The sequence below is a fragment of the Eschrichtius robustus genome, chromosome 1, assembly GCF_028021215.1.
Source record: "Eschrichtius robustus isolate mEscRob2 chromosome 1, mEscRob2.pri, whole genome shotgun sequence".
In the NCBI taxonomy this organism is placed as follows: domain Eukaryota; kingdom Metazoa; phylum Chordata; class Mammalia; order Artiodactyla; family Eschrichtiidae; genus Eschrichtius; species Eschrichtius robustus.
In genome coordinates, this window is record NC_090824.1 from 10,572,909 (window position 1) to 10,599,885 (window position 26,977).

Genomic DNA, 26,977 nt, shown 5'->3' on the forward strand with positions numbered 1-26,977 from the left:
TTTAAAATTTGTAACTATAAATTTGTAATTATAATTTACATTATAAAAAGCAGGGATTAACTTGAAAACAACTGCTTTTTAATAACGAACACTCAGACTTCTGACAGTTTTAAACTTTAAACACATCATCTAGATATACAAATAAAGCCAGAACTGAAATTTCTGGCTTTAAGTCAATCTTATAACAAATGCATGAAGATATTAATTATGCTTATGCTAAAACAAGGTTCTCTATCCACACACACGTCTTGTTGAAGTCTAAAAATTTTGAGACCATTATTAGTTACTTTAAAATTCTACCTTATTTTTTCCTGTGACCTGCCAGTTTGCTATACTTTATAAAAATATAAATGATAAATTTCATTATGGTAAAATATTAATAATCATAACAACAGCAGGGACAGCAACAAAATCTACAGCAGAATCATACAACTTTCTTCTAGGACAATGAAACTACCTATTGCACTAGATTGAGTCACCAGAAACTTAACGATATATTCTATATTCTTAAAAGTCAGTAGGGTGTATTTATATGGTACCTTTTTAACAGAACATTCATTAGGTCACTAAGGCTTTACCAAAATAATCTGTGATACTCTAGTGGCCTAAATACCTCAGAAAAAGTGTTCCGATTCTTCCAAGAAACCACTTCCATGCAAAAAAATTATTTGTTTTTAAAACATAAGCTAACCAACATAAGTTGTGCAAGTACTTGAAATATATATATATCAAAGATGCTAGTAAATGTGGCACCACCTCAGAGGGAAATTCCACCTATCGTTAACTGATACCAATTTAAATGTTAATTACTGATGCCGTAATATTTATTTATCTTAACTGAAATTATTTTTATTTAACTCTTCAAATGGAATTATTTATTATATGCATATAAGACCTTAACATGGTTTTCTAAAGAGTTTTTAAAGTATTATATTTATTTGCTTCAGAGTTTTATAAGTTCTGTTAATAAGCAGCATATTCTGACTAAATGAAGCTGCACTGCTGTGACAAAGGCTTTTTCCCTGCTGCAGTATGGTAGGCTGTGAAATACAGGTCAGCACAATCATTCCACTATTCTCATTACTCTCTAAGTGAATACTTTAAAAGACAAAATCAAGAAGGAAAAGAGAAGGGAGGGAAACAGGAGACCCATGCCAAGGTGAGGAGAAGATCAAAAGAGGGAAATTAAAACTGCATATAAGATACTACTTGTAGTGGATTGAATGGTGGCCCCCCCCCATAAAATACGTCCACACCCTAATCCTGGAAACTGTGAATGTTATCTTAATTTGAAAAAGGATCTTAAAGAGAAATGCAAATCAAAACTAGAATGAGGTATCACCTCACACTGTTAGAATGGACATCATCAGAAAATCTACAAACAGTAAATGCTGGAGAGGGTGTGGAGAAAAGGGAACCCTCTTGCACTGTTGGTGGGAATGTAAAGTGATACAGCCACTATGGAGAACAGTATGCAGGTTCCTTAAAAAACTAAAAATAGAACTACCATATGACCCAGCAATTCCACCACTGGGCATATACCCTGAGAAAACCATAATTCAAAGAGTCATGTACCACAATGTTCACTGCAGCTCTATTTACAATAGCCAGGACATGGAAGCAACCTAAGTGTCCATCAACAGATGAATGGATAAAGAAGATGTGGCACATATATACAATGGAATATTACTCAGCCATGAAAAGAAATGAAATTGAGTTATTTATAGTGAGGTGGATGGACCTAGAGTCTGTCATACAGAGTGAAGTAAGTCAGAAAGAGAAAAAGAAATACCATATGCTAACACATATATATGGAATCTAAAGAAAAAAAAATGGTTATGAAGAACCTAGGGGCAGGACAGGAATAAAAACACAGATGTAGAGAATGGACTTGAGGACACGGGGAGGGGGAAGGGTAAGCTGAGACAAAGTGAGAGACTGGCATGGACTTAATATACTACCAAATGTAAAATAGATAGCTACTGGGAAGCAGCCGCATAGCACAGGGAGATCAGCTCGGTGCTTTGTGACCACCTAGAGGGGTGGGATAGGGAGGGTGGGAGGGAGACACAAGAGGGAGGCGATATGGGGATATATGTATATGTATAGCTGATTCACTTTGTTATACAGCAGAAACTAACACACCATTGTAAAGCAATCATACTCCAATAAAGATGTTAAAAAAAAAAAATGGGCAGAAGACCTAAATAGACATTACTCTAAAAAAGACATACAGATGGCCAAGAGGCACATGAAAAGATGCTCAACATCACTAATTATTAGACAAATGCAAATCAAAACTACAATGAGGTATCAGCTCACACCAGTTAGAACGGGCATCATCAGAAAATCTACAAACAACAAATGCTGGAGAGAGTGTGGAGAAAAGGGAACCCTCTTGCACTGTTGGTGGGAATGTAAATTGATACAGCCACTATGGAGAACAGTATGCAGGTTCCTTAAAAAACTAAAAATAGAACTACCATATGACCCAGCAATCCCACTACTGGGCATATACCCTGAGAAAACCATAATTCAAAAAGACACATGCACCCCATTGTTCATTGCAGCACTATTTACAATCGCCAGGACATGGAAGCAACCTAAATGCCCATCAACAGAGGAATGGATAAAGAAGATGTGGTACATATATACAATGGAATATTATTCAGCCATAAGAAGGAATGAAATTGGGTCCTTTGTAGAGACGTGGATGGACCTAGACTGTCACACAGAGTGAAGTAAGTCAGAAAGAGGAAAACAAATACCATATATTAACGCATGTATGTGGAATCTAGAAAAATGGTACAGGTGAACCGGTTTGCAAGGCAGAAACAGACACAGATGTAGAGAACAAACGTATGGACACCAAGGGCAGAAAGGGGGGGGGGGTGGTGGTGGTGGGATGAATTGGGAGATTGGGATTGACATATATACACTAATATGTATAAAATAAATAACTAATGAGAACCTGCTGTATAGCACAGGGAACTCCACTTCACTGTACAGTAGAAACTAACACAATATTGTAAAACAACTATACCCCAATAAAAAATTAATTAATTAATTTTTTAAAAAAGAACGGTTTTCCAAGTCTCTGCATGTATGGAGGATGGAAGCCCGGCTGTGGGCGGCAAGCAGCGGCCCTGGGAGGCTTCAAAAAAAAATCCTTAACAGAATATTAGCAAATAAAATATAGTAATATATTAAAGGAAGAATTATACACCATGATCAAATGAGATTTACTCCAGGGATGCAAGGCTAGTTCAATACTCAAAATCAGTGTAATCCATCATATTAACAGGTTAAAGAAGAAAAATATCACATGATCATATCAATGCAGAAAAACTTTTGACAAAATTCAACACATGAACACTGAAATTACAAATACAATATCATTTACAATCACTCAAAAAACGAAATACTAACAAAATTACAGGACTCGTATGCTGAAAACACAATGTTAATGAAAGAAATCAAAGGACATCTAAATAATTAGAAAAACCTACTCTATTGAGATTAGAAAAGCTATCCTGAACCACACGTTCTTATAAGGGTTATGAAACGAATTTCACATAAATACAAGACATATACAAGGACCATGTTCAAATTCCATATAGTTATTTTTTTAAAAAAGAGAATAAGGACTGAACTAATATTCTTAAAGACAATGAAAGACAGACAAGCCCACAAAACAGCTAATTATAACCTACTATTTTTCCACAAGCAAAGGAAAAAAATTAAGAAAATGTGTAAGACATAGGAAAAGAACACATGAATCATAATTATGAAAGCTCAGAAATACGGTGATAAAACTCAGGAAAGAATTGAAAGAAAATATCTTGAAAAAGACTAAACTATAAAGAACACAAGGTTGAATAAATAAAATATATAATGCCTTAAGAAAAATAAAAGGTGAAGAGAATAAAAATTTTAAATTAAAAAAGATTAAAAAGATTTGAGAGAAAGTGATATATAAGACAGGCAAAGAAAATCCAACATACTTTTAATAGGAGTCCCTAAAGAAGTAACCAAATCAAGGGAACCATCAAAAAAAACATTACTTGAAATGAAAAAAGATTCAAAAGGGCACCCTGTGTACCTGAGAAAATCGATCCAGCATAACCAACACTGAAATATATTAAAGGACTTTAAAAAAATCCTTTGGGCATCCAAGAAAATGAGCAAGTTACTTAGTAATAGAAAAAAATATATGGACTGTCATTAGACTTTGACAGCTATAAGATGTTAGAAAAGCAAAGAATAGTCTATTGGTGACACTGCTTACTATAAAAAGGACATGAAAAAATATAAAAAGAAAGTACAGCTAAATTGTAATCACCATAATCTCTATCAAATATAAAATCTAAACTTAATTTCTATAATCAATATATGTATGGCCCTTTTCCCACCAAGGGTATTTGGGTATTGTGTTAAGTATCATTGCTTAGAAGGGAAAGCAATTGAGTTAGCTAGTGGTCCTCGGCCGAGAGCGATCCCCTCCTCCCCAAGGGCACATATGACAATGTCTGGAGACATTTTTGATCATCACAACTTGGGAGATGCTACTATAATCCAGTAGGTAGGCTCAAGGGATGCTGCTAAAACATTCCACAACACACAGAACAGCTACCCACAACAAAGAATGCCAATGTCTCAACCACAAAAAATGTCTAAGAAACCCTAGTTTACACAAAGTAACAATTAGTTGAACCATATGAAATTGCCAACATTAGATCATTATTGACCTACAACAACAGTAATTTCATATTTTCAATCTATGCATTAAGCTTAGCAGAAATATACTGTCAGGGCCTTCAAGGAAATGTATACAGGTTGGTAACCACAATATGCTAGAGCAATGGTTTCCAAACTTTAGCATGTATCAGAATCATCCTGCAGCACTTGTTAAGACTGGGTCTCACCCCCAGAGATTCTGGGACAGTAGGTCTTGGTGAGGCCTGAGAACTTGATTTCTAACATGTTCCCAGGTAATGCTGATGCTGATGGAGATAATACTCTGAGAGCTGCCATGACAAGAGGAAGGGTCAAATAAAGGAAAGAGGAAACCTCCTATTCTCCTTTTTTAGACTACACGTGTGAAATCAGCCAAGCGCACAGAAGCAGTTTGCCCAAATGAAGCACAAAGTCCATTTGACCTGAATGCATGTGTACACTACTTCTGTCTACAGTTCTGTCTACAGTTCTACAGTTCTGGCACTGCTTCTGTCTACAGTTCACAAAAACAATGTTAAAAGTGATGTGGCAAAGAACGGGTAGCAGAGACGGAATAACAGGTAGTCTACTTAAATGCACATTAGAGGAAAGTTTGAGGAGGAGTTGGGAAAGGGTAACAGACTTGGAGAAGAGTAAACTTGGGTGAACATGAAAGTGGGGTACTGAGTCCCCCATGCCCGGGAATTTCTCAGGTGCTGTGGACCTGCTGTTACCTCCTGCTGACTTTGGTCAAAGGTAGTATAAATAAGCCAAATATGTGTGGATCTATGCTATCATCACTGAATGCAAGGGACCCAGAAATAATCAGCACAAGTTTAAATCAACAATATAAAATTAAGTTTATTGCTACGTGATATGGTGTATGTAATTTTAAAATAAATGTTTGATCAATGTTAAACTTTCTCTTTTTTTTTTTTAACAAAATAAGCTTCCTACACTTCAAAGCCTACAACTTTCAACTGAAAGGCACAAGGAACAATCCTCCTGGCTACAATATGAGCTGCTCCTTTTTGCCCCAACTCTGCTATTCTTTGGGGCATGTTCCTTTTCTAGGATACTCAGAAACAAAAAGGACACAAGCCCACTCAGCAAACCATTCCTCTAAAACTAAAAAGAACTGGGTTAATCATCTAATCTGTACACTAGTGGCTAAAAGGGAAAGACAGGGGAAAAAAAAGACTACTGAAATAAATGAATTTAGGACAGCTATCTCTTAAATTAATGTTACTAATTATTTTATTCCCACTGGGGGATGCACCTATTTTAAAGAGCCATTTATAGTAATATCTTAAACCAATGAAAAACAAGTCAATCCACTCAAGCATTTTTTGCTAAAATAAAAGATTTCGCAGTCTTCGTTGTCATCCCAGGCCTGCCACTGTCATGGGCAACTTCATTCAGCTGAATGAGGAACAGCTAGTTTTTGGCCCCCTCTAATTCAAGGATGTCTGGCACAAAGTTTACATTCCGCGATGCTTAGCATGGTATCTAGCACACAGTAAGGGCTCCATAAATATCTGTTGATTTAAATTGAGTCTGTCTCCACATCAGCAACCATTGTCAAAGGCTGGATCATATCATTATCTAGAAACGCTCCATCTGTATAATCTCAAATTCTGTGATCTCCTTTGCTGCTCATAAACTCTTAACTATTTTTCTGTTGCTGAACCCATTTTTACCCTCATCACATTTCTAATCCCTTCAATTCCTTCTTATTCTCCAGTTTCTAATATTCATCCTAGTTTCACTTTCTTCCTTGGCAGCCTGAACCTCCCTATTACTTCAATTACACTCTCACCAATAAACTTACTTCTTCAATTCTCCTCCTCCTAATTACAACAATAAAAATAGTATCTAATATACTATATGCTAGGCCTTATGCTAATAAACACCTTCCTTGCAGTATTAGATACTACTACTAGCTCCATTTTATAGAAGAGGAAATTAGGGCTTAGAAAGTTGAAGGTACTTGCCCAACATTACCCAGCCTGGACAACTCCAAAACCCATGCACTGACCATTACATATACCACCTCTCTTCCAACCTGGGCACCCAGCTACTACCAAACTCATCCATCTGCTTTTCCATCCCACTCCTGCTCTCAAGCTATGTAGCACTACTAGAGAGAACTGCGTAATAATGCTGCTTTTAAAAACATACAATTTCAAAAAAAAAAAAAAAAAAAGCCTGTCCTCAATGATACTGGAGGCAAACAAAATGATAACTAATTTGTGGGAGATCAAGAAAAGGAGTAAAAATTCTTAGTATATTATATTTGCTTAAAGCACTTTCAGAAGCATTATCTTGGGTCTCTAAAAATGAGGCTATCTGTGCTAGTTTATGAAACCCATGCCCTTGCCCACAAAGAATAAGCTGCATGTTACAACAGACCTAGATACTGACAATACTGTCTTTCTCTATTCTTATACCTTGTTTCAACCTTCTGAGAGGTCAAAATCTAAAGAGGAAGACAGATTCACATGCTAAAAATTCTAACTGTATAGCAAAAAGCCCTATTCTCTTTTCATAGCTAGACAACCCTCACAGTTTACTGAATCCTAAACCAATTAGAAAAGGAAGAGGGGAAGGAGCAGATGCTATCCAAAGGTGATGACGTCGCATAGTCAAAGGAGCAAATGCTATCCAAAGGTGACAACATCACACAGTCACCACTGGAGAAATTAACTTGAGAACTCTAGCTCTGCTGACTGTTCAACTATGTGTGGGATCCTAAATGATCTGTATACACAGAGCCTGTGATCCTAATCCTAGCGGCTCTCACTTCAAATTCCAAAATACAACACAAACTGCTGATACTACGTTTGAATTTGTAACAAAGAAGCAGATGTCACACAGGCCTTGTTTTGAGTTCCCAATGAAAACTAAACGTTACATAGTTGATATTTAATTATTTCTTTACTCAAAATAAATTAAACAGTTTGTTTTAATGAATAGAACAAAATTAATTAAATGATTAGCCTAGAGAATTAAACTTCCAAGAAAGACAAAACCTCCTTTTAAGAAAAAGATGACTCAAGAATCTAAAGCAGGGGCTTCCCTGGTGGCGCAGTGGTTGAGAATCTGCCTGCTAATGCAGGGCACATGGGTTCGAGCCCTGGTCTGGGAAGATCCCACATGCCACAGAGCAACTAGGCCCGTGAGCCACAACTACTGAGCCTGCGTGTCTGGAGCCTGTGCTCCGCAACAAGAGAGGCCACGATAGTGAGAGGCCCGCGCACCGCGATGAAGAGTGGCCCCCACTCGCCGCAACTAGAGAAAGCCCTGGCACAGAAAAGAAGACCCAACACAGCCAAAAATAAATAAATAAGTAAGTAAATTTTAAAAAAAAAAGAATCTAAAGCAGAAGATACCAAATACCAATCCATAACATCAAGAATTTTTCAAATGCGGTGTATTTTCACGTTAGTACTATAAAATTGAGTCCTTAATAATGTTAAATCCTCAAAACATCACCTTAAAAAGTTTACGTAGTTAGAGACCCATTCAACTCTACTTACAGTCATCATGCTTAGAATCGTAGAGAAACAAATTATATTTTTAATAGCACCGAAGGAAGGTAAAAGAAAACAAACATTTAGACTCACGTTGACTTCTCCAAGTATCTCCATAAAACTCAGATCTGGAGATTGGTTCAAGATGGCAAAGTAGAAGGACATGCGCTCACTCCCTCTTGCAAGAGCACCAGAATCACAACTAACTGCTGAACAATCATCAACAGGAAGACACTGGAGATCACCAAAAAAAGACACCCCACATCCAAAGGCAAAGGAGAAGCTGCAATGACATGGTAGGAGGGGCGCAAACACAATAAAATCAAATCCCGTAACTACCAGGTGGGTGACTCACAAACTGGAGAACAATTATACCACAGAGGTCCACCCACTGGAGTGAAGGTTCTGAGCCCCACGTCAGGCTTCCCAACCTGGGGGTCCAGTAACAGAAGGAGGAATTCCCCGAGAATCAGACTTTGAAGGCCAGTGGAATTTGATTGCAGGACTTCTACAGGACTTGGGGAAACAGAAGTGCCCTTGTGTCCACTCTTGAAGGGCACACACAGGGTAGTGTGTGCATCGGGACCCCGGGGGAAGGAGCAGTGACCCCACAGGAGACTGAGCCAGCCCTGCCTGCTGGTGTTGGAGGGTCTTCTGCAGAGGCAGGGGGTGGCTGTGGCTCACCAAGGGACAAGGACACTGGCAGCAGAAGTTCTGGGAAGTACTCCTTGGTGTGAACCCTCCCAGAGTCCACCATTAGCCCCACCAAAGAGCCGGGTATGCTCCAGTGCTGGGTCACTTCAGGCCAAACAACCAACAGGGAGGGAACCAAGTCCCACCCATCAGCAGACAAGCGGAATAAAGGCTTACTGAGCTCTGCCCACCAGAGCAACACCCAGCTCTATCCACCACCAGTCCCTCCCATCAGGAAGCCTGCACAAGCCTCTTTGATAGCCTCATCCACCAGAGCGCAGACAGCAAAAGCAAGAAGAACTACAACCCTGCAGCCTGTGGAACGAAAACCACATCACAGAAAGACAGACAAAATGAAAAGGCACAGGACTATGTACCAGATGAAGGAACAAGACAAAAGCCCAGAAAAACAACTAAATGAAGTGGAGATAGGCAACCTTCCAGAAAAAGAATTCAGAATAAGGATAGTGAAGATGATCCAGGACCTCGGGAAAAAAATGGAGGCAAAGATCTAGAAGATGCAAGAAACGTTTAACAAAGACCTAGAAGAATTAAAGAACAAACACCTCGAAGAATTGAAGAACAAACAAACAGAGATGAACAATACAATAACTGAAATGAAAATACACTAGAAGGGAATCAATAGCAGAATAACTGAGGTAGAAGAACGGATAAGTGACCTGGAAGACAGAATGGTGGAATTCACTGCCGTGGAACAGAATAAAGAAAAAAGAATGAAAAGAAATGAAGACAGCCTAAGAAACCTCTGGGACAACATTAAACACACCAACATTCGCATTATAGGGGTCCTAGAAGGAGAAGAGAGACAGAAAGGAACCGAGAAGATATTTGAAGAGATTATAATAAAAAACTTCCCAAACATGGGAAAGGAAACAGCCACCCAAGTGCAGGAAGCACAGAGAGTCCCAGGCAGGATAAGCCCAAGGAGAAACACGCCAAGACACATAGTACTCAAATTGACAAAAACTAAAGACAAAGAAAAATTATTAAAACAAACAAGGGAAAAATGACAAATAACATACCAGGGGACTCCCATAAGGTTAATAGCTGATTTCTAAGCAGTAACTCTACAAGCCAGAAGGGAGTGGCAGGATATAATTAAAGTGATGAAAGGGAAGAAACTACAACCAAGATTATTCTACCCAGCAAGGATCTCATTCAGATTTGACAGAGAAATCAAAAGCTTTACGGACAAGCAAAAGCAAAAGAATTCAGCACTACCAAACCAGCTACACAACAAATGCTAAACGAACTTTTGTAAGTGAGAAACACAACAGAAGAAAAAGACCCACAAAAACAAACCCAAAACAATTAAGAAAATAGTAATAGGAACATTCATGTCGATAATTACCTTAAATGTGAATGGATTACACATTCCAACCAAAAGACACAGGCTCGCTGAATGGATACAAAAACAAGACCCATATATATGCTGTCTACAAGAGACCCACTTCAGACCTAGGGATACATACAGACTGAAAATGAGGGGATGGAAAAAGATATTCCATGCAAATGGAAATCAAAAGAAAGCTGGAGTAGCAATACTCATATCAGATAAAATAGACTTTAAAATAAAGAATGTTATAAGAGACAAGGAAGCACACTACATAATGATCAAGGGATCAATCCAAGAAGAAGATATAGCAATTATAAATATATATGCACCCAACACAGGAACACCTCAGTACATAAGGCAAATGCTAACAGCTGTAAAAGAGGAAATCGACAGTAACACAGTAATAGTGGGGGACTTTAACACCTCACTTACACCCATGGACAGATCATCCAGACAGAAAATTAATAAGGAAACACAAGCTTTAAATGACACAATAGACCAGATAGATTTAATTGATATTTATAGGACACTCCATCCAGAAACGGCAGATTACACTTTCTTCTCAAGTGCACACGGAACATTCTCCAGGACAGATCCCATCTTGGGTCACAAATCAAGCCTCAGTAAATTCAAGAAAATTGAAATCATATCAAGCATCTTTTGCGACCACAAGGCTATGAGATTACAAATCAATTACAGGGAAAAAATGTAAAAAACACAAACACATGGAGGCTAAACAATATGTTACTAAATAACGTAGAAATCAAAGAGGAAATCAAAAAATACCTAGAGACAAGTTACAACGAAAACACGATGATCCAAAACTTATGGGATGCAGCAAAAGCAGTTCTAAGAGGGAAGTTTATAGCAATACAAGCCTACCTCAAGAAACAACAAACATCTCAAATAAACAATCTAACCTTACACCTAAAGGAACTAGAGAAAGAAGAACAAACAAAACCCAAAGTTAGTAGAAGGAAAGAAATCATAAAGATCAGAGCAGAAATAAATGAAATAGAAACAAAGAAAACAATAGCAAAGATCAATAAAACTAAAAGCTGGTTCTTTGAGAAGATAAACAAAATTGATAAAGCTTCAGCCACACTCATCAAGAAAAAGAGGGAGAGGACACAAATCAATAAAATTAGAAATGAAATAGGAGAAGTTACAACGGACACCACAGAAATACAAAGCATCATGAGAGACTACTACAAGCAACTCTATGCCAATAAAATGGACAACCTGGAAGAAATGGACAAATTCTTAGAAAGGTATAACTTTCCAAGACTGAACCAGGAAGAAATAGAAAATATGAACAGACCAATCACAAGTAATGAAACTGAAACTGTGATTATTCTTCCAACAAACGTTAAGTCAGGACCAGATGGCTTCATAGGGGAATTCTATCAAACATTTAAAGAAGAGCTAACACCCATCCTTCAAACTCTTCCAAAATACTGCAGAGGAAGGAACACTCCTAAACTCATTCTATGAGGTCACCATCACCCTGATACCAAAACCAGACAAAGATACTACTAAAAAAGAAAATTACACACCAATGTCACTGAAGAATATAGATGCGAAAATCCTCAACAAAATACTAGCAAACAGAATCCAACAACACATTAAAAGGATCATACACCATGATCAAGTGGGATTTATCCCAGGGATGCAAGGATTCTTCAATATATGCAAATCAATCAGTGTGATACACCACATTAACAAATTGAAGGAAAAAAAGCGTATGATCATCTCAATAGATGCAGACAAAGCTTTTGACAAAATTCAACACCCATTTATGATAAAAACTCTCCAGAAAGTGGGCATAGAGGGAACCTACCTCAACATGATAAAGGCCATATATGACAAACCCACAGCAAACATCATTCTCAATGGTGAAAAACTGAAAGCATTTCCTCTAAGATCAGGAACAAGACAAGGATGTCCACTCTCGCCACTATTATTCAACACAGTTTTGGAAGTCCTAGTCACGGCAATCAGAGAAGAAAAAGAAATAAAACGAATCCAAATTGGAAAAGAAGTAAAACTGTCACTGTTTGCAGATGACATGATACTCTACATAGAGAATTCTAAATATGCCACCAGAAAACTACTAGAGCTAATCAATGAATTTGGTAAAGTCGCAGGATACAAAATTAATGCACAGAAATCTCTTGCATTCCTACACTAACAATGAAAGATTAGAAAGAGAAATTAAGGAAATAATCCCATTCACCATTTCAACAAAAAGAATAAAACACCTAGGAATAAACCTACCTAGGGAGACAAAAGACCTGTACTCAGAAAACTATAAGACACTGATGAAAGAAATCAAAAATGACACAAACAGATGGAGAGATATACCATGTTCTTGGGTTGGAAGAAATATTGTGAAAATGACTATACTACCCAAAGCAATCTTACAGATTCAATGTAATCCTTATCAAATTACCAATGGCAATTTTTACAGATCTAGAACAAAAAATCTTAAAATCTGTATGGAGACACAAAAGACCCCGAATAGCCAAAGCAGTCTTGAGGGAAAAAAACCGAGCTGGAGGAATCAGACTCCCTGACTTCAGACTATACTACAAAGCTACAGTAATCAAGACAATATGGTTCTGGCACAAAAACAGAAATATAGATCAATAGAACAGGATAGAAAGCCCAAAGATAAACCCATGCAACTATGGTTAACGAATCTATAACAAAGGAGGCAAGGATATACAATGGAGAAAAGACAGTCTCTTCAATAAGTGGTGCTGGGAAAACTGGACAGCTACATGTAAAAGAATGAAATTAGAACACTCCCTAACACCATACACAAAAATAAACTCAAAACGGATTAAAGACCTAAATGTAAGACCGGACACTATAGAACTCTTAGAGTAAAACATAGGAAGAACACTCTTTGACATAAATCACAGCAAGATCTTTTTTGACCCACCTCCTAGAGTAATGGAAATAAAAACGAAAATAAACAAATGGGACCTAATGAAACTTAAAAGCTTTTGCACAGCAAAGGAAACTGTAAACAAGACGAAAAGACAACCCTCAGAATTGGAGAAAATATTTGCAAACGAATCAATGGACAAAGGATTAATCTTCAAAATATATAAACAGCTCATGCAGCTCAATATTAAAAACACAAACAATCCAATCCAAAAATGCGCAGAAGACCTAAATAGACATTTCTCCAAAGAGGACATACAGATGGCCAAGAAGCACATGAAAAGCTGCTCAACATCACTAATTATTAGACAAACGCAAATCAAAATAACAATGAGGTATCACCTCATACCGGTTAGAATAGGCATCATCAGAAAATCTACAAACAACAAATACTGGAGAGGGTGTGGAGAAAAGGGAACCCTCTTGCACTGTTGGTGGGAATGTAAAGTGATACAGCCACTATGGAGAACAGTATGGAGGTTCCTTAAAAAACTAAAAATCGAATTACCATATGACCCAGCAATCCCACTCCTGGGCATATACCCAGAGAAAACCACAATTCAAAAAGACACATGCACCCCAATGTTCATTGCAGCACTATTTACAAGAGCCAGGTCATGGAAGCAACCTAAATGCCCATCAACAGACAAATGGATAAAGAAGATGTGGTACATATATACAATGGAATATTACTCAGCCATAAAAAGGAACGAGATTGGGTCATCTGTAGAGACGTGGATGGACCTAGAGACTGTCATACAGAGTGAAGTAAGTCAGAAAGAGAAAAACAAATATCGTATATTAACGCATATATGCGGAATCTAGAAAAATGGTACAGATGAACCGGTTTGCAAGGCAGAAATAGAAACACAGATGTAGCAAACAAACGTATGGACACCAAGTTGGGGAAAGCGGGTAGGGGGACAGGGTGGGATGAATTGGGAGATTGGGATTGACACATATACACTAATATGTATGAAATAGATAACTAATAAGAACCTGCTGTATAAAAAAATAAATAAATAAAATAAAATTCAGAAAAATAAAAAAAAAAATTATCTAATAAAAAACCATTTTCCAAAAGAAAAAAGAAAAAAAACCCAACATTTAAGGGTCTATTGCCACACAAGATGTTTTACATACATTATCATGTTAATCTTGACAATACATATGCAATATATTTATATCCTTAATTTAGAGTTGAGGAAACTGAGTCCCCCCAAAAAAAACTGTGACTTCCCAAAAGTATTCCAACTACTAAAGATTGGAGCCAGGATTCCAACCTATGATTTCTAAGCCCATACCCTAGGGCTACTAGACCACTAAGGGTCATCGTTCCATCTATCATAAGAAGTGGCTGAACTGTCAGCCTAAAAATGTCTCTAAGGTGATAATTTTGCAAGAGAAAAATGTGCACACAAATTATTTAGTAATATTCACGTGACAACAAATTCTTTTACTGAAATTTCCACTATACATCTTTTACCATCCCAATGTCATGTCAACATAGCATACAGAAGTATCAGGCATTCTGAAGAGGAGACAAACTCCTCTTCTGACTAAAGCAGTGTCACCAGTAATAAAGAGAGCATTTCCTTTTGAATGGCTCTTCAACTTCACATATGAAAACTTGAGCTCATTTTTCCCCTCCCTCCTTTTATCAACAGAGGTACACACAGCCCTCTGCTTCTCCATGGACACATCTTAGAACTACTCTAACCTTTCCTCTCTCCCTCACACCCCACGTCAAATCTCACAACGGTACGCAAGATGAGCATTATCCTCAAGTGTTCTGGGGTGGAATGAACTTATTAAGGAGCAAAAACACCTGTTGCATTAATAAATCTTTCCTTATTTTTGTTTTTGCATTGTTTATTTTGGGTTTTTTCCATATATTTCAATATTAACAGGATAATACTGCATGGTAACTTCGATATGTTTTTAATTTAGTATACACAGAAGGATAATAATTATGGAAATTTAGTTCCAATTATATATATATTAATTCCCACACACAAACACGTGTGTATATACTAGGTCACAATTTTAAATGTATTCCTTACTAAGAATCATGGTAAAAAAAAAAAAATTGAAAATCATTGTTCTACAGTATTTTGCAAAGAGTAAAAGGGAAGATTACTAATGTCTGCCCTAAATATATGAGCTCTAACAGGAATATCGAAAGGTACGTAAAAAATGAGTTCAGGAATAACTACACAAACTTAGAAGATTCCTGGAAACATTGTAATATCTCCAATTATTCTTTTTAATCAGCTTATTTCCCCATTAACAAATGGTAGTAAAAAATCCATTGAAAAATATTTTTTAAAAATATATAGATATAGGACATAGCAAGGGAAAGGGGATAGCTAAGAGGACTGGGTTTACATAGCAGCCAACCTAGTAAGCGAGGAACCCAGGAGGAAAACAGAATAGTAACTGACAGCTATAAAAAAAAGAAAGAGAATAAAAATCACCTGCAGAAAGAAAAAAATCACCCTGGCACCTGCAGAAAGAAAAGACGATAAACAGCTATCATAGGAAGGGAAGGAGACCCGCTTACTTAACCTATAGAAGACAGGTGGGCTGATATGTTCAATAATTCAGCAAGTATTTATTCAAGAGCTGCTGGGTACCAGGCACTGGTTCTGGAGTCTCCAGCACAATCTAATAATGCTTTATACCTAGCCAGAGAATTTGTCAGATGACAAATATGGACTGAGTGCTTATTATATACTGGACACTGAGCTAAGCCCTGGCAGGGACATGGTGGTACAGACAGATACAAACCCTGCCCTGTTACAGCTTCACAGTCAGAGAAGACACGAGTTAAAAAAAACAACAAAAATCAACGAAATCATCCTAAGTGTACAAAGACCTACACAGGAACAGTACACGGTACTATCAAGAACATCGCTTAGTTCAGAGGTAAAGGAGGTCTTCCCTGAAAAGTCGAGCCCTGAAAGATGAGTAGGAATCAGTGACAAGACAGAGTAGAAGGAACAGTGTGTTCAAAGGTCCCAGGCTGAGGGGATTTATTCAATCACTTCATAAACACTCACTGAACATTCTGGATCTACCAGTCACTGTGCTCTGCACGTAGAAAGAAAACTATAAAAGCAAAGCACTCTGATTCTGTGTAGCTGAGTGGCTTCTTGCAGAAATAAAATCAGTAGGACTTGATACAAAACTAATTACTGAGAGAAAAAGAAAGCGTACAAAATTATTACCAGGTTTCCCTCCAGTACAGTTTAAAAGGATGGTCAGGCTTCAATAACAAATGGAGGCATATTTAGATAAAAAGTGATGAATTCAGTTTTGGGCACACTGAGTTTGAAAAACCAGCAAGACATTCTGGTAGAGACATGGTGGTGGCCGCACCCAGCAAGCAGCCCTGGCCCAAAGTCTGGGAGAAAAGCCCAAGGCTATAGCCACGTATTTGGAAATCAGGTCAGGGAGATGTTAAGTCTAGGAGCGGAGAATATGACACAGAAAGCGAGTCCCTAACACAATACGCATGGATCCTGTCTACTCATTTGACTGATATTACTGTAAATGGGGCACCAAATCAGAAGAAATGGAGTACAAACAAATCAATTACAAAATGTAAAAGCTCATCAGTCAACCCCAAATTAACCTGTAAAAGCTGTGTGAAACAATGATTCCTTTTCTCTAATGCTAATGATACGATATAATGGAATGGTGGAGTTGAAGAGGGCCTTAGACATATAATTCACCCCCTTACACTATGACAGTAAAGAAACCAACATCCACAGAGACTATGGAAGTTGTTCAAGGTTAACTAGCTAGCTATTGCCAGGGTCAGGATACTACCTCCACAAAGCAAGAATCTAATTTAAATAAAACAACAAAATTAAGATCCCTCATGCGTTCCTAAATAACTATTAATTTAATTTCACACGAATATTTTCTTCTTTAAGAGAAACAAAGCCAATTTTCTCCCTACTGTCCCTTATAGTAAAAGAACTATTTCAGACATTCCTATCATTCCTTTCAGCAATATATGAATTACCAGTCCTCCAGTTATAGTTATCTTGAAGAAAAATATCGTCTAAGGAAATAAAATTGCTACTTACACCATTTGTAAGTCAATGAGTAAATATGGATCTATAGGAGTAAATAATGATGTATATATCCTACCTAAATTATAAATATATCTCAAAATTTTATTTTTAAATTTTTTAAATAAATTTACTTATTATTTTATTTATTTATTTTTGGCTGCATTGGGTCTTCATTGCTGTGGACGGGCTTTCTCTAGTTGCAGCGAGCGGGGACCAGTCTTTGTTGCAGTGCGCGGGCTTCTCTTGTTGTGGAGCACGGGCTCTAGGCACGCAGGCTCAGTAGCTGTGGCTCGCGGGCTTAATTGCTCTGCGGCATGTGGGATCTTCCCAGACCAGGGCTCGCACCCATGTCCCCTGCATTGGCAGGTGGATTCTTTACCACTGCGCCACCAGGGAAGCCCTATCTCAAGATTTTAATATGTTGTCCAGACTAGGTCCACATGCTTTTCTTATGGGAATCATGAAGAAACTAAGCAGTATGATGGACTTTTAAAATCACAATATGTAGTGACTTTTACTATGAAATAATGACTAAATAAAATAACAAGTCATTCTATTCCTATGTATATTCTGTTTACCTACACAAAACAAAAGGATTTAGAGCAGCACACATGTTTAAACATGCAAAATATTGAACACTTTAGTATTTTTTTAGAAAATACTAGTCAAAAGAATCAGAGCTGACTAGTATATCCTGAGTTTGGGGGGTTTTTTTAGCTAGAGAAAAGTAAATAATTTTGAAGGAGAAGAGAAATGTATGTACTAACCACCTGAGGAAAGCTGACAACCAGGGTGAGCAGGGAGTTAAGTTTACAGAGTCACAGAGCAAGGAGGCGTCTCGGCAGCATGACTAGTACAGCTCCCTCACTTCACTGACAGAATTCAGAGGAGCTAAACGATGCTCCCAAGGTCACACAGCTGGTTTGTGGCTGTGCTCTGTGTTTCTTAGCAACAGGGATTAAAAGAAAAACGCAAGTTACATAGCTCTCACTGCTGAATAAAAAGAAACATAAAATTAGCCTAGAGACGGATTATATATATACTCCTGTATAATAAATAAGAGACTAGAGTTAACTAATAAAATATATGCCATTTTGGAACATTAAGAAATATTTTTCTTGAAGAAAAAAAAAAAAAGAAAGGAGGTCACATCTACTTACCCACCATTATACCGAAAGAAATGAGTAAAACGCTAGAATTTCTGACCCTCCAGCAGGTTTCTGCTAATCCAGTATTTGAAAACCATCTTGACGAAACAAATGGTTTTTAAACAATGTGTATCTCAGAAAACTACGGAAACCGTGTGAACGTTCCTACTTTGTAAAAAAAAAAAAAAGATTTAATCTGCTTAAATAGCAGAGATGAGGAACAGGAAAAACTGAGGATACTCCCAGGTTTTTAACCTGTGACATTAAGTAGATGTTGGTGCCATTTATCCCAGATAAGTAGACAACCCAAATTTGAGAAAAGATCTGAAGGAAGTGATAGAGCTAGCAACGCAATGCTGATATCTGAGGAAAAAAACATTAAAAGCAGAAGGAACAGCAAGTGCAAAAGCCCTGAGGTAAATGTGTATTTGGTGTATTTAATGAATAGCAAGGATGGCTGGAGTACACACTAAGCGAAGAAGGGAATAGTAAGAAATGAAGTCAGAGCTGTAATGGGGAAAAAGGGGAGGTCACAGAAATCAGAGCAAGTACATGCTCAAACCATAATGGAACTAAATTAGAAATCAGTAACAAAAAGATATGCAGAAAATCTCCAAATATATGGAAATGAAACAACACACTTCTAAATGACTCATGAGTTTCATGAGTCAAAGAAGAAGTCTTGAGATAAATTTAAAAACTTTTTCAACTAAATGATAATGAAGATACAACATATCAAAATTTGTAGGATGCAGCTAAAGGGAAATTTATAGCATTAAAATGCATATACTAGAAGAACGATCTAAAAATCAATAACCTGAGCTTCCTTTTAAGAAACTAGAGAAAGAAGGGACTTCCCTGGTGGCGCAGTGGTTAAGAATCCGCCTGCCAGTGCGGGCGACATGGGTTCAATCATTGGTCCGGGAAGATCCCACATGCCACAGAGCAACTAAGCCCGCGTGCCACAACTACTGAGCCTGCGCTCTGGAGCCCGTGAGCCACAACTACTGAGCCCAAGTGCCACAACTACTGAAGCCTGCGTACCTAGAGCCGGTGCTCCACAACAAGAGAAGCCACCACAATAAGAAGCCCACGCACTGCAACAAAGAGTAGCCCCCGCTCGCGGCAACTAGAGAAAGCCCACATGCAGCAATGAAGACCAAACGCAGCCAAAAATAAATAAATAAATAAATTTTTAGAAAACTAGAAAAAGAAGGGAAAACTAAACGTAAAGCAACCAGAAGGAAGGAAATAATAAATATGAGAAGAAAAATCAGTGAAATTGAAAACAGGAAAACATTAAATAATAATAAAACCAAAAGCTGGTTCTTTGAAAAGATCAAAAAACTGGTAAACCTCTAGCCATGTTAAACAAGAAAAAAAACTGAGAAGACACAACTTACCAATATGAGGAATAAAAGAGAGGACATCACTACTGGTCCCACAAACATTAAAAGGGGATACTAGCATAGCATAATATGATGCCAATAAATTCAGTTATCAGATGAAATAGTTAAGTACCTGAAAGACAAAAACTACCAAAACTCACTCAAGAAGAAATAAATGACCCAAATACCCATATATCTATTAAATAAATAGAATTTTTAGTTAAAAATCTTTCAAAAATAAAATTCCAGGCCCAGATGGTTTAATGGGTGAATTCTACCTAACATTTAGGGAAGAAATAATATCGATTCTAGACAATCTCTTCCAGAAAAATAGAAAACCACTTCCCAAGTCATCTCATGAGCATTCCCCTAAAACCAAAAACTAGGCACAGATATTATAATGAAACTGCAAACCAATATCTCTCATTGAGGGCAAAAATCCTCAAAAACATAGTAGCAAATAGAGTCCAGAAACACATAAAAGACTCATACATCATGACCAAGTAGATTTCATCCCAAGAATGCAAGGCTGATTCATCATTTGAAAACTGATCAGTGTAATTCACCATATTAAGGACTAAATAAGAAAAGCCATATACGATATCAATAGATTCAGGAAAAAAACCTTCAGCAAGATTTAATACTCATTCATGATTTTAAAAAAACTGTCAGCAAATTAGGACTTGAGGAAACTTCCTTAACTTAATAGTATCCATAAGAAACCTACAGCCAACATCATACTTAATGACTTAATGATGAGAGACTGAATGCTTTCCCCCAAAGATCAGGAACAAGGCTGGGAGGTCCTCTCTCACCACTCAAACAGTGGAGGAATCTGGCAGACGCAACTTCAACCAAGTGATCAAGATTAACATCACCAGTGAAAAGTCATGCTGATGTCACGTACCCCTGAAATGATGGGATGAGAGAGGCACGTCTCCTCAACGGTATTCTTCCCAAAAGCCCATAACTCCAATCTAACAGTGAGAAAAACATCAGACAAACACAAGTTGAGGGACATTCTACAAAACACCTGACCAGTACTCTTTAAAACTATCAAGATCATGAAAAGCAAGGAAAGACTAAGAACGTGTCATAGCCCAGAGGAGACTAAGGAGATGGGATAACTAAATGCAACGTGATATCCTGGATTAGATTCTGAAACAGGAAAAAAAGGACATTAGTGAAAAAACTGGTGAAATCCAAACAAAGTCTGGCACTTAGTAAATAGTGTTATACCAATGTTAATTTCTTACTTTTAACAAATATACCACGGTTACGTAAGATGTTAGCTTTAGGGGAAACTGGTAATAGGCATATAGTAACTCTAAACTATCTTTGTAACTTCTCTGGAAATCTAAAATAATTCCAAAATAAAAATTATTTTTTTAAAAAAAGTAAAAGGGCATTAAAAGATATACTGTGTAAACACTAACCAAAAGAAAGCTGGAGTGAGTATATCACTATCAGATAAAGTAGACTTCACACAAGGAATATTTCTAGGGATAAAAACAAACATTACATAGCTACGAGGGGTTACTTCACCAAGAAAATATAACAACCCTAATTGTATATGCATTAATTACAAATATCAAAATACATAAACTACTGGTAAAAATGATATATTTGAAAGGAGTAGACAAATCTGCAATTATAGTTAGAGACTTCAGTATTCCAGTTGTTTAGTCAGTAGAACAAGTAGCAAATATCCTTAGAGATACAGAAGATCTGAAAAATATCAACCAAGTTTACTAATTGACATTTATAGAACATTACACCAACAACGGGAGAATACACATTCAAATATACATGGAATAATCACCAAGATCGACCCATGTTCTGGCCAAAAAACAAACCTCAGCAAATTTAAAAGAAATAAATTCAAGCAAAGTCTGTTCTGTGCCCATTACAGAATTAAACTAGAAACGAATAACAGGAAGGTATCTGGAAAAACCCCGCAAATAATTGGAAAATTATGTGAGATACACACACACACAAACTGTATGTGTAAATCATCCCCCCTCCCTTCCTCCCCGCCATCACCAGAGCTACAAAGAGAGATGCCCAGGCTGTACTTTTGTGAATCCTTTTCCTCTTCAACAATGTCTACTACTCAAGGAAATACAGTTTATAATTTTATTGCCAAAAGTATTTCCAAGCAAATACAGTTTACAAGCTTATTACCAAGAGAATTTCTATGACAATTCTAAATCCATCAGACTTCTCAGTCTAATTTTTCACCTGAATATGTAAATATTTTTATGCTAGCCATATAACTCTCATTCTGCCCAAAACATATTAAAACCAAATATACAGAACTCTTTAAAGAAAATACTGTTCTACTCTAATATTTTTTCGGTGATAAACGGTATTTTTGGTTTTGTTATAATATTACTGCATCTACTCCTTAATGAAACACAGGCACTTTCTGAATTATGAATATCTTCTTCAAAGGTGACCTTTTTTAAAAGCTCTGAAACTGTTCACCTATCCAAGGAGTTTTTGCCCTTACAGGGATGTCCATTAGCACCGCCTAGTGGATGAAATAAGAAACTGAGGTTCAACATCTTTTCCTTATCTTCTTTCTTAGAATTGAAGACAGCCTGCTGAAGCAAGATGGAACTTTAAATTCTGAGGCCCAACCCATCATATCGTCTGGAGAGAAGAGGGGGAAACGATGTCTGAAGAACTTAAGTGACTTGAATGTGATAGCAGAGATAGACACCAGGTCCCCTGATTCTTACAGTAGCAAACTGGCCCTTTCCACTGTACACTACAGCTATGTGGGAAAAAAAAATTAACCTCAATCCTTACCTTACACCGCATACAAAATTTAAGTAGAAATGAATCACAGACCTGAAATTAAGAGCTAAAATCTCAAAACTTCTAAAAGAAAGCACGGGAAAAAAATTTAATTGACCTAGATTTGGCAAAGATTTCTTACATATAACACAAAAAGCACTAACTATAATGAAAAAATTCAATGAATTAGACCTCATCAAAATTAGACCACAGCAATCTGACTCATAATCACATGTAAAGACGTTCAATGTCCACTGGTCATTTGGGAAATCCAAATTATAAATACAATGAAATACTACTATACTAGACCGCTGGTAATACCACCAGAATGACCTAAAACCAAAAGGACTGATCATACCAAGTGTCAGTAAGTATATGGAGTAATTCAAACTCTCATACTCTGCTGGTGGAAATGTAAAACTGTATAATCACTTGAAACAGTTTAGCAGTTTCTTGAAAATGTAAACATATGCCTACTATATGACCCAGCCATTCCACTGCTAGCTAATCACCAGAGGAAAGAAAGCACATGTCCACACAAAGATCTATACATGAATGTTTACAGCCACTTAGTTTGTAATCGCCAAAAACTTGAAGTTACCCAAATGTCCATCAACTGGTGCATGGATAAACAAAATGTGCTATATCTTTAAAATGGAATAATTAACAATAATAAAAAGGAATAAACTATTGATACATGCAACATCATGAATGAAATTCCAAATAATTATGTTGAGTAAAAGAAGCCAGACGAAAGAGTAGCTACTGTATGATTCATTTCTATAAAATTCTACAAACTGAAAACTAATCTGTAGTGTCAGAAAGCAGATCAGTGGTTGCCTGGAGTGGGAGAGGCTATCAGAAGAAAGGGAGAGGATATTACAAAGGAGCACAAAGTTACTTTGGGGAGTCATGGGTATGTTCATTACCTTAATGGTGATGATAGCTTTATAGGTATATACATAGAGGTCAAAATTCATCAAATTGTACAGTTTAAATACGTGCAGGTTATTAGATGTCAATACACCTCAACAGAACTGAAATGAAATGTATATATACACATCCAGTGATCCAGCATTCCATTCTTAGGCATTTATCCAAGAGATATGAAAACATGTCTACATTCTAGAACAGAAGAATCTGTCACTAATGTATAGTGACAAAAAGCAGATCATTGGTTGCCTAGGGTCAGCGTGGAGAATTAACTGCAAAGGGGCACCATCTGGAGAGAAAATTTTATAACTACATGAAGTTTCTGGATAGGAAGTTGCCTATGCATCCAAAGTAAAGGATGCTCTGAATTGCCAACAGTTGATTTAAAAGACCAATAACAATTATCCTTTACTGAACACAACTCTACACCAAGCATTGTGTCCTCTGCATGCACTTCCTCTAATCTTCTCGACAATCCTGCAATGTAGGTTTTACTCTTCTCAGTTTAGATTAGGAGGCTTGGACTCAGATAAGCAACTTACCCAAGGTCTCTCAATAGATAAATGAGCAAGCCTTGGCCTCCAAGAATACATCTGGGCATGTCTTAAGATAAAGTATTTCCGACACTACATACTGCCTTCTCAATGCCCAACATACTTATTAACTAGAGGTGACTTCTATTCTAGTGAAACTTCAGAAAAGTGCGTTTGCTTCCTTAAACAAGTACTTCCTTGAACACAAGTATCTGCTGGTACAATGCCACTTGTTCTCCAGGAGACGCCTAACACATACTAAGTACTCAATATTCTGTATGTTTTAACCTGAACTCCTAAGATTCGCTCTAAAGTAACTATTAGTTGCATTATAAATCTCCATTATTGACATCTCTGATTTGGAGGGAAAATTACACTGTAAGGCACAGCCACAGACAAGGATATAATAGATTTTACGATTATGTCTGACCTGATTACCACATACCAGTATCATAAAGCCAAAAAGGTGGTGACTGTGAAGAACTAAGTCTGAACACTTTCTCCCTGCCTCCCACATTTGGTGGCCACCATGGACAACAAAAGGCACTGCAAAAAGCAAAACATCCAAGTTGAAAGAGGTACAGATATAAAGATCCCTGGACTTTCCTCTATGGTTTAATGGTACTGGAGGTGGTGCCCATGAAAGAAGACCTTCTAACCAAGCAGTCTAGCAGAATAAAAACTAATTGTAGGGACTTCCCTGGTGGCGCAGTGGTTAAGAATCCACCTGCCAATGCAGGGGACACGGGTTCCATCTCTGGTCCGGGAAGATCCCACATGCCGCGGAGCAACTAAGCCCGTGTGCCGCAACTACTGAGCCTGTGCTCTAGAGCCCATGAGCCACAACTACTGAGCCCGCAAGCCACAACTACTGAAGCCCGTGCGCCTAGAGCCCGTGCTCCGCAACAAGACAAGCCACCGCAATGAGAAGCCCGCGCACCGCAACGAAGAGTAGCCCCTGCTCACCGCAGCTAGAGAAAGCCCGCGAGCAGCGATGAAGACCCAACGCAGCTGAAAATAAATAAATAAATAAATAAATAAAAACTAATTGTAAAAATTTATTGAAACTCTCTAATAGGGAAAGAAAAAATTTATGTGACCTAAGTAAATCATACACAGAATAACAGAAAATTCTATGGGCTATTAGGTAGGTAGTTCATTATGGATATACTAGAAATTTATGTACTAGGAAGTTTGTCACTTTTGTTTCCTAAAAAATATAGGGTGGGGCCACTCATGCACTGCTGGTAGAAGTATAAAATGGTACAAGCACTTTGGAAAATTGTTTAGCAGTATCTTCTAAGCTGGACATATGCATATGCTGTGACCAACAGTTCTAGTTCTATGAAGACACCTAAAAGAAATGCCTACACATAGTCACCAAAAGACTTGTACAAGAATGTTCATAGCAGCATTATTCATAATAGCCAAAGACTGAAAACAAGAGAAATGTCCACCAGGAGTTAAGTAAATGATATGGTATATTCATATAATGGAATACCATACAGGAATGAGAATGAACAATCTATTTCTCCAGGCAACAATATGGACAGACCTCTTTTTTAAAAGGCTGAGCAAAAGAAGCTAAACACAAAACTGTATATTCCCTGGTTCCTACTATGTAGAGTTCAAAATCAGGCAAACTAACCTACGGTGTTAGAAGTTAGGATAGTATAGTTACCCTTTGCAGGGAATGGGGGAAACTGGACAGGGGTACATGGGAAGCTACTAGGCTAATACAACAGGTTATGTCCTATTTCTTAATCTGGATGCCGGTTAGATGGGTGTTTTTTAACTTGTGAAAATATAACAAGCTGTATATTTATGATGTGTGCTCATTTCTGCATATGTTCCAAAAGTCTGTTTTAAAAAACAAATAAAATATATGTTTATGAAAGTACCTCTTTAACTGAGATTCTTAATCCATTAATTTCTTTTTTTTTTTTTAAGAATAGAACGGTGAAGGAAGAACAGACCAGACCATGGACCAAACTCAATGCAGAGACAAGAGAGGAATATCATGGGTATCCAAGGTTGAAGCAAGATCATCTCAGTGCATGTTCTGAAAAGGGATAGTATCTCTCTCAACAAGGTGTTAAAAGACTCTCCCGGGCTTCCCTGGTGGCACAGTGGTTGAGAATCTGCCTGCCAATGCAGGGGACACGGGTTCGAGCCCTGGTCTGGGAGGATCCCACATGCCGCGGAGCAACTAGGCCCGTGTGCCACAATTACTGAGCCTGCGCGTCTGGAGCTTGTGCTCCGCAATAAGAGAGGCCGCGACAGTGAGAGGCCCGCGCACCGCGATGAAGAGTGGCCCCCGCTCACCGCAGCTAGAGAAAGCCCTCGCACAGAAACGAAGACCCAACACAAACAAAAATAAATTAATTAATTAATTAAAAAAAAAAAAAAGACTCTCCCAACTAAGCAACACTCTCCACTTTCCTGCCAAAGGCAAACTGAAAGCTTATAGCTAATAGGCTACTCTCTGAAATGCCCACATGCTTCTGCTCTAACCAGTTGAGTTGTAACCAAGAGTCAGCTGTGTTTGTTCTCACACCAGTTTATCCCAATTTACTTGATACTGCAATTACATAATTAAGTATTACATAAACATATGAATGCAAAGACAGAGTCGTTTCTATGACAACTAAATTGAAAGTTTTAGAAAAACTCAACAAAGATAAGTTGCCAAAGGAAACTGCTATTGAATTAGGAAGAACAAGACAACTTGCAAAAGCTGAGTAAAAAATAATCAAAAAAATCTAAGACAGGCTTTCAGACTGCTTCATAAGCATCTTTAAATTCTCACTCAACTTTAGAGCTTCCCTGGTGGCGGA

At 37.5% G+C, this 26,977-nt stretch overlaps 1 protein-coding gene across 3 annotated transcripts in view; it reads right to left on the reverse strand.

Annotated features, from left to right (window-relative positions):
* The window catches only part of PPP4R4 (protein phosphatase 4 regulatory subunit 4), a 114,889-nt gene that overhangs the window by 80,390 nt on the left and 7,522 nt on the right, over positions 1–26,977 (reverse strand). The gene's annotated exons all lie outside the window — the stretch shown is intronic.